Source organism: Haemaphysalis longicornis, unplaced genomic scaffold (assembly GCF_048455015.1).
Source record: "Haemaphysalis longicornis isolate Haplotype H1 unplaced genomic scaffold, Haemaphysalis longicornis Haplotype H1 scaffold_6, whole genome shotgun sequence".
Taxonomy (NCBI): Eukaryota; Metazoa; Arthropoda; class Arachnida; order Ixodida; family Ixodidae; genus Haemaphysalis; species Haemaphysalis longicornis.
Window position 1 is genome coordinate 25139529 of NW_027526407.1, and position 17553 is coordinate 25157081.

General features: G+C 46.9%; 1 long non-coding RNA gene across 4 annotated transcripts in view; it reads left to right on the plus strand.

Annotated features, from left to right (window-relative positions):
- Positions 1–7072: 7072 nt before the first annotated feature.
- The window catches only part of LOC144142333 (uncharacterized), a 142745-nt gene continuing 132264 nt past the window's right edge, over positions 7073–17553 (plus strand). For all 4 annotated transcript variants that reach the window (XR_013316945.1, XR_013316947.1, XR_013316946.1 and 1 more), the window contains exon 1: positions 7073–7374. This is a non-coding gene — a long non-coding RNA (uncharacterized LOC144142333). The remainder of the gene's footprint in view (positions 7375–17553) is intronic.

The following is a 17553-nucleotide window of genomic DNA, read 5'->3' on the forward strand; positions in this document are numbered from 1 at the left end:
TTAATTGACTCCACGAAATTGTTTTGGTGTAGAAAAAAATACAGGAGAGATTCCTCTTCAGTGGTGTATCTAGATTAGTTTTTCCTGGCTCTAACGGCTCCGTCGCCAAATGGCCTATTGATTGGAACCATGCATTGGGTGCGTTTATTTATGGTTTGTTTTCACTGCCCGGCGGCACCCGGCTGTGTTATCTGTGTCCCAAGCGAAGCGCATGTTGCATTCTTTATTTTTATGCCGCAAGAGTTATCGCATCCGGATAAGGAGAGCGTTTCGCCTTTACGTCACTGGCCTGGAATATCCTTCTTTGATATACAATGTTCTGGATGTAAATCTACGGTTTGAGAAACGTTCGCGCTGAAAGATAAAAGCCTGAAGAGTAGACGCTGCGTCATTGAATTCGCCGACACCAGTCTGCGTATCACTTTGTTGACTGCTGTTTAGCCACCTGTGTATTGTTTGAGTTGTTAGAGAAGCACAAGTTCGCTCCCATAAACTTGTTATTCCTTCAAGACAGCTACGTCGTCTTTGGCTTCGTGACATTGGTAAGGTGCTGGTTACATGCACCCTAAGCCAACGTCAAGCCGACAAGCAAGCCCAATTCGTGTCAGCCACCGACAGCAAGACCTTCAGCCAGAGTTTGGACAGCTTCCGGATAACATGGTTTTGAATGTACGTTGCGCTTGCTGTGAACACAGAGACGGGAAAAAACGTAGACTTTCACGAGAAGACGGCGCCGTCTTCTCGTGAAAGTCTACGTTTTTTTTCGTCTCTGTGTTCACAGCAAGTGCAACGTACATTCAAAACCATGTTACACCAACTAGCCCAACATCTAGCTTTACTCTAATTCCGGATAACGTCAAGAAAGAAGACGTCGTGAAAACCACCATGATTAACGCAGGCGTTATGACCAGCACTTCCTACCCTGCTCTCGTTTTCTGGCAATCAAGAAAGCCACCGTCCTTCCATGGGCCCCCTTCGAAGGATCCCGAAGACTGGTTGGAGCAGGTCGAACGGGTCAGGCCGTTTAACCGATTTGACGACGCGGAGACACTGAGGAAAGTGTTCTTCTACCTTGAGGACTCAGCACGTATCTGGTTCGAAAATCATGAGAGCTCCCTAGAGACCTGTAACGATTTCAGGACGCAATTATTAACGACGTTCACCACGGTTGTGCGAAAAGAGTGGGCCGAGGTCTTGCTGCAAACGCGGACAGAACACTATAACGAAAGTGTTGTTGTGTTTACTGAAGAGATGAAGAGGCTTTTTTGGCGTGGTGACCCTTGCATGGCGGAAGAAAAGAAGTTACGCTTCTTAATGCGCGGTGTGAAGGAGGAACTATATGCTGGACTTGTCCGCAATCCCCCCAACACGGTCGCCGAATTTGTGACCGAAGCCAGCACCATTGAGAAAGCCCTAGAAATGCGTGCTAAGCAGTATGACCGCAACTTTGTTCTCACGGCCAATGCGAATTGCGGCGACAGCATGCGCATTCCCGAAGATAGCCTACGCGAGGCTATCCGCGAAATAGTGAGGGAGGAGCTGCGGAAACTGCTCCCAACGCCGCCGCAACCACAAGTCGCTTCCCTTACCGACGTCATTAGAGAAGAAGTGCAGCAAGCACTGGGAACTTCAAAGACGCCAGAACCACTTCGCGAGCCGCAAGCCATGGCCTACGCGGCTGCTGTCCGTCGAGCTCGCCCACCTTCGCCCTATCGTCGCGAGGCTCCGTACCGTCGTCCCCTGTCGCCGGCCCGACCACCTGCGGTGCAACCCCCCGCCCCAAGGAAGACCGACGTGTGGCGAACGCCCGACAATCGTCCGCTGTGCTGCCACTGCAGAGAGGCCGACCACATCTACCATCGCTGCCCCTGCAAAGGGCTCGGTTTGCGATGGGTTCTCCGTCGACGCACCACGCCCCTGACCCGGACAGCGCCCAGCTGAGATTGAAGAATACTTGTCTGAGTATACTTGCCTGAAGAATACTTGTCCCAGCTGAGATTGAAGAACACCATCCTCGGACCAGCCCGTTTCATCGTTCGCCGACGCCCTACCCGTACCAGTCGCCTAACCGCCATAGCAGTGCTGACGTTGCACGTGGGAGATCCCCCAGCTCACGCTGGGGACACTAAATGCAGCAACTTCTGGAGGTGAAGTGGCACAACAGCGGAAAAACGAAAACCCTCCAACGACGCAAGGATTCACCGAAAACTGTGACGCACGACATACCCACCACCTGACAACCCCACCTAAGCCTAAAGAGACTCCCAAACACGACGACAGCCACACGGCCCGACGCGCACCGACATGACCGAGACTGCCACTAAGCAGACGACAACGACGACGCACAGTGCCCGATCATCGGCACGGACAAGCCGAGATTCAACGCGCCGACGCACCCGGAACTCGAGGAAGGCGGCGTCCGACATCACGGCGTCCATCAATGGATTTGATGTAGTCGCCCTCATAGACACGGGAGCCTACTACTCAGTCATGAGGGGATCATTCGCGTCTAAGCTGAAGAAAGCTACGACCAGATGGAACCGTCCGCACATACGCACAGTAGGAGGCCATCTCGTAACGCCAAGTGGAACCTGCACATCACGCGTCACCGTAGACAGCACCAGGTACGCTGCAGCATTCATAATTTTAACCTACTGCTTTCGCGGCGTAATTCTTCGAATGGACTATTTAACGGACAACGGTGCAATATTTGATGAGCGAAAAAACAGCGCGAAGAACGGGACAAGGAAGGACAAACGGACGAAGCGCTGACTAACGGACCAAGACCAAGTCGACTAACGGATCTACAGACCAAGTCGACAACTTTGTCCTCCATCACTCCATGACACCGGAACCGAAACCCGAACACCGTGCTGCTGCAAGGATCGCCAATGATGATGTCACCCAACCACCCTGCGCAAGCTTGGTGATCACAGTATACTGTGACGATGCTGCTCCTGACGTCGGCGCTATCTTTTAGGGTGACTAAAGGTTGCTTCTCAACCGCGTAGTCTCCTTCCCAAGAGGTATTGCCCACTTTAAGCAATGCAAATCATAAGTTTTGGTCAACAATTTCATCGAGGAGTACCAGCATCTAAACAAGGGCGCTGCAGTTGCGTTCTTCAAATAAACGCAAGAATTGGGTCAAGTGATCGCGGTCGCCAACTTTGAACGCGCACGCGCAGATGCTTCCAAGCTGCTGCATCCTTTCGACGTGAACCCCGCGCTGCCGCAATAAAATAGGGACACATTACTGGATTTGCTGTGTCGCTACAGCGAGTATTTCTTGTTAAACTGGAAATTACGTCAGACACCCCTAGCGAAACACCGAATTATACCCCAAGATGGAGCCACCCTACCCGACAGCCCCCGTACCGCGTGTGTTCATACGAGCGGGAAGCGATCCGGACTCAAGTCGACAACATTAGGCGGCCATAGAAAAGCCCCTGGGCTGCGCCGGTCGTACTCGTGAAGAAAAAAGACGGCACATTAAGGTTCTGCGTTGACTACCGGCGACTGAACAAAATCACTAATAAGGACGTGTATGCGCTGCAGCGAATCTACTACGCCCTCGACAAGCTCTACCATATAAGTACTTCTCATCGATGGGTCTGAAGATCGGCTACTAGCAAATGAAAGTGGAAGAGAGAGACCGAGAGAAGATGCAATTATAACCCCAGAAGGCCTATACGAGTTCAATTTTATGCCTTTTAGGCTGTCCACGGTGCCAGCAACGGTTCAAAGATTCATGGACACTGTGCTAGCTGGCCTGAAGTGGCACGCTTGCCTCGTATACCTCGGCAACGTAATATTCGCCCTGACTTTCGACGAACATGTTGGAAGGCTGGAGTCTGTACTCGAGGCCATTCGTACGTCGGGGTTAACGCTGAAGCCTGAACAGTGCCCTTCCACGTATGAGGAACTCAAGTTCTTGGGCCACGTCGTCAACGCCGCGGAAGTCCTACTTCACCCGGCAGAAACATCAGCCATTGCGAACTTCCCTAGGCCGAAAGACAAGAAGGGCGTGCGAAGATTTCTCGGACTGTGCGCATACTATTGGCGCTTCGTCGCTAACTTTGCACGCATTGCAGAGCCACTCACACGCTTGATGAAACATAACGCCTCTTTTAGCTGGGGAAACAACAAAGAAAAAGCATTCTGAGAGCTGCGAAAACGCTTGCAAAGCCCGCCTGTACTCGGTCATTTCGACGAGAATGCTGAAACGGAAATGCACACGGACGCCAGTGATATAGGCTGAGTGCGGTCCTCGTCCAAAAGCAAAGCGGTTGCGAAAAGGTAATCGCCTATGCCAGCCGTGGCCTGTCGAAGGAGGAGAAAAACTACTCTGCCTCGGAAAAAGAGTGCCTGGCTATCATATCGGCAATTTCAAAATTTCTCCCATAGGTGCATGGTGGACCGTTCAATATTGTGAGAGACCACCATTTGCTGTGTTGGCTCGACCATTTTAAGGGCGGGTCCGGCTGTCTTTGGTGGTGGAGCTTGCGCCCGGAAGAGTTCGACGTTACAATCGTCTATAAATTCGGCATGAAACAGTCCGAAGCAGATTACCTGTCCCGTGCCCCCGTCGATCCACCACCTCAAGATTCCGATGCCGACAGCGCGTTCTTCGGCGTCGTGACAGAGAGCGATCAAGCCGCCCAGCAGCGTGCCGACCCCGACTTCCGCGTCATAATCCACTACTTCGAAGGATGCAACGTCACCGTGCCTGGGCTGTTCAAAAGAAACTTACCAGCATTCAGCCTGAAGAACTTCGTCCCCGTGTTGAATAATTTCAGCCCCGGAACGAGAACAAGATATCTCCCTGTCATCCCCGCAGGCCTTCCCGACAAAATTTTGGAAGCGTGACACGACGCCCCATCTTCCGGACAACTCGGCACAGCCCGCACAATTGGAAAAATCAAGGCGAAGTACTACTGGCCCCGCCTTGCATCCGCGTCACCCACTACGTCCGGAGCTGCGTGACTGCCAGCGACGAAAAACGCCGCCGAAGAGACCCGCAGGACTTCTGCAGCCGATCGCCGTCCCATCGAGGCCCTTCCAACAGATTGGAATGGACCTTCTTGGCACGTTTCCTACGTCACTATCCGAGAACGAGTGGATTGTCATAGCGAGAGACTACATGACGCGCCACGCAGAGACGGCCGCTCTTCCGTGGGGGACTCCACAAGAAGCCGCGAAGTTCTCATTAACCAAGTTGTGCTTCGACATGCAGCTCTGAAGTCCTAATCACTAACCGCGGAACGGGCTTTACTGCGGAGCTTATGTAAGGAATCTTACAATACAGCACACAGATCACCGAAGAACGATGGCGTACCACCCCCGAAACGAACTGACTTGCGGAACGTCTGAAAAAAAAACGATCGCGGATATGCTGTCTATGTACGTTGACGTTTAACATGAGACTTTGGACAAAGTCCTTCCATTCATTTTTTGCCTTCTGTTTTGTTGGAAATATTGTGTATTTCGTTAGGTTTGTTTATTGAAGTCAATTTTTGTTTCTACAAAAGTGCTACGTCTTACAGGTGCGAATCAATATGCCGTGAACGTTTTTTTTTGCGCCAACTTTCTTTTGCAATTCATCGCAATGTTTCCAGGCTTTTTGTATTTTTATTGATGTATTTATTTTGTACCGCTCCCCTCAATAATGCCCACAGGGCCATGAGGGTATCTGAAATAAGTAAATAAATACATAAATAAATAAATAAATAAATAAATAAATAAATAAATAAATAAATATCACGTTTGCGTACAACACAGCGACCCAGAAAACTACGCAGATGACACCGTTCGAGCTTGTCTACGGAAGACGACCGACTACGATGCTTGACGCCATTCTTCCATACGTAGAAGACGACGATCTCAACGCCGACGTCCAAAGATACCGTCAACGTACGAAGGAGGCCCGCCAGAACACTGCGCCACAAATATGACACAGAATGGAAGGCTACGAACGCGCCTTATATCCTTGACTCATTCAAACTACGTCAAGAAGCTGCTGATACAATGCATTCACTACCTGTGGGCGGAACGCGAGGTACATGGTGCTCTTCCCACTGCGCCACAAAACCGACACAGAATGAAAGCCTACGAACGCGCCTTATATCCTTGACTCATTCAAACTACGTCAAGAAGCTGCTGATACAACTCATTCACTACCACCAACTCCCCAAACACTAAACGTTAACGCAATACACCCACCCCCTATTCGACGCATTTACTCGAGTCCCCTTCGCGGGGAGTTGGGCCATTTTTTTGTTTGTTTTTACTTTTATCACAAATGTATTGCGCATAGCCTCAAGAAGCCATGCACTGCGGTAAGGAGTTTCACCCAAGGCTTCAGCCAAAGCATGTGTAGGCGATTGCTAAAGGCATTGTGTGTGAGCGCTACAGTCGCTTCACCGTTTTTGTTCGTGTGTGCTCGGAGTCATTTTATTTTAGCTTCAGGTCGATGCACTCTTAGAGGGGGATAATGCCACGAACCATGCATTGGGTGTGTTTGTTTACGGTTTGTTTTTACTGCCCGGCTGCGCCCGGCATTGTTATCTGTGTCCCAAGCGAAGCAGATGTTCCATCCTTCATTTTTATGCATCAAGGTTTATCGTATTCTAATAAGGAGAGCATTTCACCTTTACGTCACTCGCCTGGAATAATTTTTATTGATCTGCAATGTTCTGGGTGTTAATGGACGGTTCGAGAAACACTCGCGCCGAAAGATAAAAGCCTGTACAGCAGACGCCACGTCATTCGATTCGCCGACACCAGTCTGCGAACGTCACTTTGTTGACTGCTGTTAAGCCACCTGTGTATTCTTTGAGTTGTTAGGGGAGCTCAAGTTCGCTCCAATAAACTTCTTTTTCTTTAAAGACAGCTACGTCGTATTTGACGTCGTAACAATATATCTGGCTCTGGATGCCAAATTCTTGATATGCATGCAGCAACTCATTTTTCCTTACCATGAACTTAGACATTTGAGCGGTCGAAAAATACCACGAACACACATAAATAAAGCCATTAGGCCTAAAGGAGCGCCTCATCATTGTAAGCGCTCTTGTAGACTTCGGTACTTTGTCTTTTCTGTCATTTCTGCAGAAAAACAAAAATAGTACAAAACTTTCAGGTGAAACGCAATCGCTATTTTTGGGCAGGATATTTATAAGTACGCTACATCCCACTTCGGCAGTCAAAAGCAAGGTGAGACAAAGACAGAGAGAGAGAGAGAGAGAAAGAGAGTAATAGAGGGAGAGAATATTTTACTAAAACATCAAGCATTAAGGAATGCCAGGCACCATTGCAAGATTCCAAGACTTCGGTCCAGGCTCCCGATCAAGTCGCAGCCCTTCTATTCTCTTCTAGGTAAGTTCAGCCGCACTCTAGTGTGTTTTTCTCGAATTTCTATAATAATTTTGCGCTGAAGTTTGATAGTAGAGCTGTTTCAATTCTATATCTCAGGAGCTGTATCCTTGTTCTTTGTAGATTGCTTTGGTGCGTTAAACGCGAAGCTCGATGCCTACAAGGTGGGAGGGAAACAGAGAGCCCCTTGCATGTCCGATATAATAAACTTCCTCGCGCACCTAAATGCACATTGAAGTGATTTGTAGACATGGTGTGATTACATTAGCATATCAGGGTCGGGAGCCCCTAGTTCATGTTTCAACCAGTTTGGGTGTGTTTGCACAGCTTATTTCTTAAAAATAAATTCGAAAGTGCTTCTCTCCTCTCTGCATCCTCCTTGTCCATTTTGTATTGCTTTTCATGTGACGCTTACACTGGGACGCTTGGCTTCGCTGCGTGGCTCACCGAACTTCTGAAAGAGTTTGGCGGCTAGTTGCCAGCTGGTCGTAGAGCGATTACTTTGCTCAAATAATACTAAACCACGAGATTGTTTGTGCCCAGAAGAATGTGGCTTTAGTTTGTTAGTTTGTAGACTCTACCGAGGTTAGTAATGTCTATGAACTCAAAGAGCTCCACACAATCGCACATTCGACGCTTCTTCGACTTCGCTTCACTGTATTTCTTAGCTGCATGTATCTGTGCAACTGGTGCACTAGTAGAAAGTCTGCGGCCAATATAAAGGCAGGAGGTAACTAAGCGAAGCATTATAGGTAATAAGGAATCGAAATCAACTAGAATTTTTAGGTAAATCGTAAGGCCAAGGTACGGAAACCTCTTTTTTTAGGGTGAACTAAAACAGCAGTCAACAGCACAGCCGCACATTTAGAGTCACTTATCTGCCTACCGGGCACAGTCGCCAGTCATGGCATATCAATGGGGGTATGAGGTACGCTTAGTGCACAAATGTATTCAAAAAATACCCTTTATACTGCTGGGAATTCTGGAACTAAGAAAACTAGGCAGCCCATGCCACACATACTTCATATTTCCTGCCTCCATACCCGTGGGGTTAGGCCCGAGATTGTTTTCCAGCCCTGTAGTGAATCACTGCGAGCAGGTTCAAACCCCCAATTGCGCGTGCTTTAGTTGGTTGCTTTTAATGTTTGTAATTTTACTATACTTATTTCACCATTTCTTGCTACAGCGTTTATTTCTCCACGCGCGGAGTCGGGGACTACGTGGAGATTGAAAGTAACGCTATGGCGAGTTCACGTTGGTGTGGTGTTGACATAAGCAGCGGCAGCGTGTGAGCACAGTGCCGAATATGCAGACTATGGGCCTCGTGCGAACACGCGTCTTAGGACACAGGGACCAGCAAAGAAAGCTCCAAAAAATGGGGGTCAGGCACCTCGCACTCGAGCATCTCCGGTGTCGCGGATGGCGTTCAGTCTCACCATATGACGCAGCTAGAAAAGGGTACGACTTTAAGCGGTGTTGGCAGGCTTGTTTGACCCATCCTAAAGTTGACAACATTCAACAGGAGCGGTATGCCGATTCCTCGGACATCGAGAATATCAAACCAACAATAACGTCGGCTGCCAAGCATGCATTGAACCGAAATCAACAGTTTTTCACTCCAACTATGGACAAATTTCGCATGGTATCATATCCTTCGTGAGCGCGTCCCTCCGGCGACCGGCGAGATTCTGACTGGGGCAATAGCTTTATAAAAAAAGCTCCAGCGCTCTTGTCAACCACTACCAGGCAAGAAGGCTTAGAATGTGGAACACGACGGTATCGATGCATGTGAAGATGACTCCTACTAGCACAGTGCAAAGCAATGACGAAACATGTAAATAAACAATCTTAAAATTGTACAAATGCATGGGGATGGGTCCTTCAGTGTTCACGTTTAAAGAAAACGTGAAGCTTCTCTATGGTTCATACCTTGCACGACTTAGTGCAAGCTTCGCCACTTGGCGTGGTCGAAGTTCACAATGCGGAGGATAGATTTGCATCCATCTTGAGCCGCAAAAAAGACGACGGCCTGTTTTATGGCTATGGCGACGGTTCCTAGCAGCGCAGCTATGCAAATAAAAATGGTACTGAAACTTAACTTTGTGTCCGGCAATGTTCACCTACACCAGCTTTACCAATCAAGTAGCGAGCGTCCGTGAAACCTTTCGTTGATTTCTTCATGTTGTAATAATTTCAGTTGTGACGCGTGTATTCCTCTATGATACCTTACTTACGAATGTGCCAGCCTCACCCTATCCTTGGTATTGCCCGCGGTATGTTGTGCGCTGCTTTCTTTAATGTATTTTTAAGCCTCAAAAGCTTTTTCACACCGTGTGGTCCTTATTACTGCTACCAAGCACCAGACCTGAAGGACATCTTCTAGACCCCTCCTCCTGCAACGAATTTTCTAAGCAGTATATTTTGCACTTTTTCGAAAATAACGAGACAAGGAAAGAAAAACACCTGTGGAGTTGAGAAATTTCGTAAAATGCGCGCGTACTGGTTTCACACGTATAATATGCCGCTTTCAGCTAAAAAAAGGGGAGCAGTTAAATGATTTAATCTTTAATACAGAGTTTTAGATAGGTCCATTCCGGAATGAACACCTATGGTAGACAGCTGATTATTACGACAAGAATTCCGCTCGTTTTAAAGTGCTTGATTTTACTATGGCACAGTCTGGGTCATTTCTTGGCACCTATGTTGTATAACCTATTTTGAGCAAGCGAGCATTAAACTGCTTCCCACTTACAAGCTTCAACGAGAGATGTGACAGTAGAATGAAGGTATGCAAAATTTCTTGAAGCTGCTGATGCAATTCAACCTATGGAGTGGCATCTCAATATTCCTTATGTCCACTTGTGACTCGTCTTTAAATTTTTACTGGACAAGGATTTGTATCAGTGCTCTGCAACTTCAAAAGGTATGAGGTAGTGAACTTTGTCAAGCTCCCAGTTCCTTCTATAAAATGCCACCCAAATTACATGTAGATGACCGCGGAGGATGACGCACCTGTGCTCGTGTATTGTCGTCCCAGTAATTTTTAGCACGTCCTGCACTATTTCATTTAAGAATGTACACGAAATATAATGAAGAAATTAGAGAGCGTTAACTTTTGTTTATTTCCAGTTTACATGCCATAAAAATGACGCGTACTAGAGGTGTGCAGCAGGTGCTCTGAGAGTGCGTCAAGACGCTCGCCCAGATCCCCGTAACTACAAAGTAGAAAAAAAGATACAGTTGTGAGAACTGACTAAGCCCTAGACTGTCCAGTTTTTGTACCCTCTTAACTCCTAATTCAATTGCCCAAAAACCTTAAAACCAATACATTATACGAAATACATGCTCCAACTGCACCTTAAAAACAAAATCCTGAAAACAGTGTTACTGAAAGGCAAAATGGCCCATTTTACCAAAATATCCCAAATTATGTTAAAAACAGCGCCAGCTCTAAGTTTCTATCAAATGTTGCATGCCGTTTTCCATAGACAAGACAATAAAACTGTGAACATCTAGTTATGTTGGTATGTCGTAATTATGTACGGCCCCTGTTGCACCTTTATCCAGTCGTGGTTTGTGGTCCCAATGTATTGCTCTGTAAAGTGGATTCCTAGACTAGCCCCCTTCCTAAATGCTCCATAATAAAGCCGGTGGGGTATTTTTCAACAAATATCGTTTTCTAAGTTACAGGCAGCCCAAAATGTGCAACCTGGAAGCTCTCACGCAGCGATGATCTACTTGACCATCTCTCCGTTTCTGATGTTGCCCCTCTTCAAATAGGTATCGCTTCACATCAAGCAGTCGCCACGACATTGTTCGGCCTGTTAACGGCATCGTCCAACTGCGGCGGACAGTCGCGTTACGCCAGTTTTACATTGTGCGATTTTCCCTGAGAATTCGCAGATGCGGCGCCGCTCGTGCGGCAAAACGAATTTGTTTCGTTGGTGCGGCAAAGTGCCAAATGTGTGGAACGGTCGTGCATTCCTCCGAGCGCCGCTCGTGCGGCTCGTGTGGCGTAGAGGGGCTGGACCTGCGGCCAATAGCAACACAGCTAGGTGAACGTCACGGCATCACCATCTGCACTCTTAGACACCAGATGACGTTGCTTGTATACGCGCGTTGCAGCATGTGCGCCGAAACAAACGCATGCGCGTTCGCAACACGATGTCGCACGCAGTTTTCATCGAATACTTAACTGGTATCGGCGCAAGTGGCGGACATCACAGCCGGGAACAAGTACAGAAGAATAAAAGAACAGGCCGAGGCAAGCCGAGGTGTGCTAGGCGCGCACAACAAGCGAACCCAAGGTTGCTTGCTGTGTTTGTCTTCTCTGCTGTCTGTGCGCATATTGACAAATAATTTGCGGTTGTTGTATAAAAACAGATAAACTCATATTTACTGCAAAACAATGTGAAATAACTTGCCCAGAAAGTAAAAAGAAACGTTTTTTAATGACAACAAGCTTTGCTCGTGGTAGACTTAATTCAGTCTGCAAACAATGTGTCTCTGAAATGCGAAGATCGTGACGTTCGCAGGCCTTGTAGACGACATTTCCAGGCATTGCGAACTCCGCAAGTGCAAATGTTCGTTCCGCCTAATTCGCAGACGAAACACGCACCATGTTGAACGGACTTCACGGCGAAAAAGGCATTACGGCTGAGCGTCGCAACACGACGGAGAGTCTCACTACGGCAAAACGTGCGCTACTGCTCAGTGCCCCAACAGGGCGGAGATTCTCACCACGGCTAAGTGTTGGATTACCGCTTAATGTCGTGATACGGTGCAAGGAGGACCATTTTCGTTTCGGCTGAGTGTGCATTACTTGTAAATGCGCTCTATAGCTGAATAACCCAGTGGGAAAAGATTAACAATGCCGGGTCACTTGTGTCAAACTGTAACATTATCCGAAAGTCGATTTGAATTTCTGAGAAAGTCAAAATGAAGTGCAATGAACGGTACCTGTGTGTTTCAAGAAATGATCGCCGGTTTTTCCAAATCACTATAAAGCGAAAAGTTAGGACTGAAGCTTTTGTGTACAACCGGCTAGTTGATTGTTGTCTAATCATGCTGAATTCCATAGAGCTGAGCATTTTTAGCTGCATTTTTTCCCTTGGCTTCATTGACACAAGCTTGCTTTTTGGTTCGTTTTTTGATTTACAAGATACAATTCTTGTAGGTTTCCGTTTTTTAATAGCTAAGCTGTTTTAAGAAGAAGTTCGTTGTTGCACAAAAAGCTATCAAGGAAAGGCCGACTGGCCGTTAGGGCATGCGTCGTAGCGCCGTGCGATCGTAAAAATAAAACTTGCTAAAACCCCAGTAGCGAGAAAAGGTAGAGTGGTCGTGAGCAAGTGCCTCGCGGCGACCGTCCAGTCTCGGGCTCATGCACTAGCTTCAGTAAAAAACAACAACAAAATCCAGCGCTGTCATAAAGCGTTACTACACCTTAAAAAAAAACTCCAGTGCTAATGCTAAAGTTGAAGTGCCATCCTGCTTGGGAGTGGTTACCAAGGCCGCTGCACCTCGAGAATTCATTATGGATAACTGGGGACATGGCTACAACTGTCACTACTTACCGAGATGACTTGCAGATCGCGCCACCACTGCCTCGAGTCCATGACTAAGAGCTGGAGGAAGTCTACATTGCCGAGCATAACTTCGCATCCACCTCTCGCCGAGAAGACGACGACCTCTCTGATGCATACGACGACGATTACTAACGCCGAAACAGTGCAAATAAACAGTGATACCCAGGCTATACGATGTGTCGCGCTATTCGCACCTACAACAGCTTCACGGGTAAGGAAGAAGCTTGAGTGATTTATGTTTAACGCGCTGACGCTACACAGTCGCTGAGGCGCGCCGCAGTAGAGGGCGCCAAGTTATTTTGAGCACATGGGGATCTTTGATGTGCCCGATATCTCAAATACACGGGCCCTTCGTATTTTTCTTCCGTTAGAAAAGCGGCTGCTGCGGTGGATAATCGAGGTGAGGGAGAGGCTCTCTCCATTTCTCTCACCGGCTCCGCTGGCGCTCACCGGTGTGGATCGGGTTTGCTGTTCTTGGTTCTTTTACTTTTCTAGCGGGTTCCTGGTGATTTGCTACAGCGACTATCAGCCTTAAGGCACATTTACCCATTCCACCACCTTCACAATTAATGCAATGCTCAGGCGTATTCCGACTCTTAGTCGTAATGCGACTCTTCGCCAGAGCGCCGTGTTGCCACACTCAGCCGTAATAAACTTTTCGCCGTAGTGAAATTCTCCACTGCGTTGCGATGCTCAGCCGTAACCCACTTCTCACCGTAACGTGCCTGTCCGGTGAAGTAGGAGAGGCCCGTTTGAGCTTATAGTGAGGGTATAGCTTTTTTTTGCATCAAGTCGGTGACGCGTCAGAGACCTTGTACGCCGCAATTCGCCGAGAGGTCGCCCTAAATGTCGCGACAGCTTCGCACTGCTAGTGTAGATACTCGGCTTGTGGTAGGGGTGAATGCATGCTGTGGCCCAGCGTTGTGCTTATTTCGCGCAGTATGGGCGCATGAAACGTGTATACAACAGTGGTACGCTGTAGTTTGGTTCACCAATGTTTCATTTATTGCGCAGAAGCAGCAATAAGTTTGAATTACTAGATCGAGAAAGCAGTGAGACGTTTCAAACCACCGAAGAGCCGAAATAATGACGCGGAATCTATATGCTGTGGTTTGTGATGATCCGACCTGCGCATACCTGTAAATTTGCCACGGAACTGTAAAATCCCTCTAAGCCAATTAAAAAAATACATAAGCAAAAATACTTATTCTGCAGTCGACTGGGATGCTACGACCTATGCAGTATTAACTGGCGGGCTTATTTCACGCATGCTAAAGAGCCTGCGCCAGGTAATACTCAGCGTTCCTTTCAAAACATAAGAAATATTTTTGGGCAGCCTTTGCTGATAGTGTGTGACATTATTGCTAGTTCTTGAATAATTTAAAGTATATTTTTCTGGATGTACCAGTGTATTTCAGGCGATTGTTTCGATGGATTTGCGCAGATGTGAGTTGGCGTCTGTTCTTTTCTCTGCGTGTCTCATTTTTATGTATCCCATTTTTGTATCATGGCAAAAATCACTCCGCCAACAAATGCGTTCTCCTCAACACAACCCAATGTTTTAACCCCTTGAAATGGACCTAAGTTTAAAGAAGTAGGGATCGCGTCATTGAAAACTAGGTCGTGCTGCCAGGTAAATCATGAATATTTTCTACGGCATGCACATTGTTGTACGGATGTGGCCAGTGTGTGTTTCCCACGACACGCGCAATATTTTATTTCTCTCATATTTCTGTCGTTAACGAGGATTTCAAATAGCGCGAGCCATATTTACTGGAACATCTCGTTCCGAAAGGAGTCCAAATAGGTTTAGAAATACGGACGTTGATTTCGGCTCGTAGAAATTTTTTATCTGTTACGGGACTCGATGTCCAAAGTTTTGTAAATAATATTTGTCACCAACGTTTGGCTTTTCGAATTAGATGCGTCCTCCTTGCGCTGGGACTGAAACACCAGAGTGAACCCAAACAAAAGAAATGTACACAAATATATTAGTGCCTTTTCTAACGAATTTCAAAAATCGAATTGAAATACAAACGCAAGTCTCAGTGGGCAACATACCGCAGTTATCTGTAACCCGTTACTTTATTTAGGTAACGGGAAAATGGAGGAGGAATGTTTTATCATAAGAATAACTGGGCAACTTCATTTGCCATCATTATGGTTTTTCGGTTAAATGTAGCTTCCTTTTGTAAGCGACATTATGCAGCTCGCAGTTGTAGCAAAAGTTAGATTTTAAAATAAACATAGACGGTGAAGAGCCCAGCCGTAACAAAAATTTGTGCTCACGGTAAGGTAAGCATCTAAGAAGCTTGATTCACAACATGGTAACCCTCATATGAATTAGGTTTAAGCACCAAGCACAACTTCAGAAAAAAGGATTTTGATAGGACAGAGGCGCATTTTTTTCCCTAAGGTTGGGCTGAGCGTTTAAATATAATGAATATGATGGCATCTCAACTAGCTCGCATCGACAAATTAATACAGTAACCCTGCTAGTTATTTTGAAGAAATCTAACGAGATCTGAGGTGTTGATTGTACTGCGGACGTTATTCATTTAATACTTAATTTTACATTAGATGAAAGCCTTAAATAACTAACACGGCCGGGTTATTTATAAAACCTGTCGTTAATTTCACAAAAATAAAACGACACGTAAAAGACCTGTTTGAACGTCTGTGTTTATATCTCTGCACTGGTTAAAAATTATAAACACTATATTGCCTTCCGATCACAAAGTAGCATATCACAAGCTCTTTTAAAAATGTTGGGCATCACACAGATTCTTTCAGGGCATCCCAGAAATGCAATTATGCGTCCTAATTACCAATATAAGCGACTAAAACTACCGTCGCCAAGTGAATTTTTGATACCTCGGCTTCCTGATTTCTTCACATTTCTGTTGTATTTAATGTTAAAAATCATTTTCGGGAAACAGCTCGTTACGCACCACAGGATATAGATTCCGCGTAATTATTTCGCCTCGGCGGTGATTCCAAAAGTCTCGCTGCTTTTTCGACCTAGTAATTCAAGCTTAAACCCGCCGCCGTGGCTCAGCAGCTGCTGAGCCACGTTGCGCTGCTGAGCACGAGGTTACGGGTTCGATTCCCGGCCGTGGCGGCCGCTTTTGTGATGGAGGCGAAAAGCAAAAACGCCCTTGTGTACGAGATTTCGACGCACGTTAAAGATCCCCAGGTGGTCAAAATTAATCCGGAGCCCTCCACTGCGGCGCGCCTCATAGCCTGCGCTGCGTCGGCGCGTTAAACCCTACAATCAATCAAATATTTCAAGCTTAATGCTGCATCCTCGCAATACATTAAACATTGGGGAGCCGAACTATACCATACCGCTCTTATATAAACGTTTCCTGCGCACAAACCGCAAAATAGACACGACGCAGGTCACAGCAAGCATTCGACCGCTTCAACTTGCCGAGCATCTACACTAGCACTGCGAAGCTCTCGCGACCATTAGGACGATCTCTCGGTGAATGGCAGCGTCCCAAGTCACCGAAGCGTTACCAAATTGATGCAAAGAACAGCTATACCATCCATGAGCTCACACGGCTTTCTCCCACTTCGGTGGACAGTCGCCTTATCGCGAAAATTGCATTACGACTAAACGTCGCAACACGGCGGAGATTCTTACTACGGCAAAAAATGCGTTACAGCTGCGCAGAGCAACATGGTGGAGCATCTCACTACGGTGAAAAGTGCATTATGGCTGTGCTTCACTACGCGGCGTAGAGTCGCACTACGGCGATGAGTCGCGTACGACAAAGAGTCGGAACACGCTTGAGCGTTGCATTAAGGCTGAAAGTGGTGGTATGGGTAAATGTGCATTACGGCTGAAAGTCGCTGTAGCTAATCACCAAGAGCTCACCGGGAAAGCAAAAGGACCAAGACCAGCAACGCCAACCCGAGCGACAACGCCAACCCGAGAAATCCGAGCGACACCGATGAGCGCCAGCGGAACCGGAGCCAGAAAGAGAGAGCCTCTCCCTCCTCTTGACTTCCCGCCGCAGCGTACCTATTCTGATGGAGGCAAAAATCGAAAGGCCCCTATGTTTGAGATTTCAGCGCACGTTACAGATAATTTAAAGATCCCCTCAAAGATTTCGGCGCACGTGCAAGATCGCATACGCCCAGGAACTTTGTAGTAGAAGACAACACGACCCGGCGTCCTACAAGGACGTCACTCGTACGAGCCACCACTTTATATAATCGAGGCCAATAGAGAGATCGTTAAGTTGCCCAATTTAAAAACTTACGACTTTGTACAACATGATTTTCTTCCAGCCTATTTAACGTTCAGAGAAAACATTTCGAATAATTACCGACCAAAAAATAAATGCTAAACAAAACCATTTTCAAATTGTTAGTAAATGTAAGTCAGGCGAAGTAAGCTGCATAAATGTCTGTTGCCATTATATATTTTAACACCAAAAATTTGTGCGACTTGGTTGTAGGATAATTTATTGGAGTGATATATTTTTTGCAACAAAACGCTTGCTATGGAGCTCTCAGTAGCAGATAGCGCGTTTGTGCAACTGAAGCCAGGTGACAAATCACATTTATAAATTTCTAGCTCTGTCGA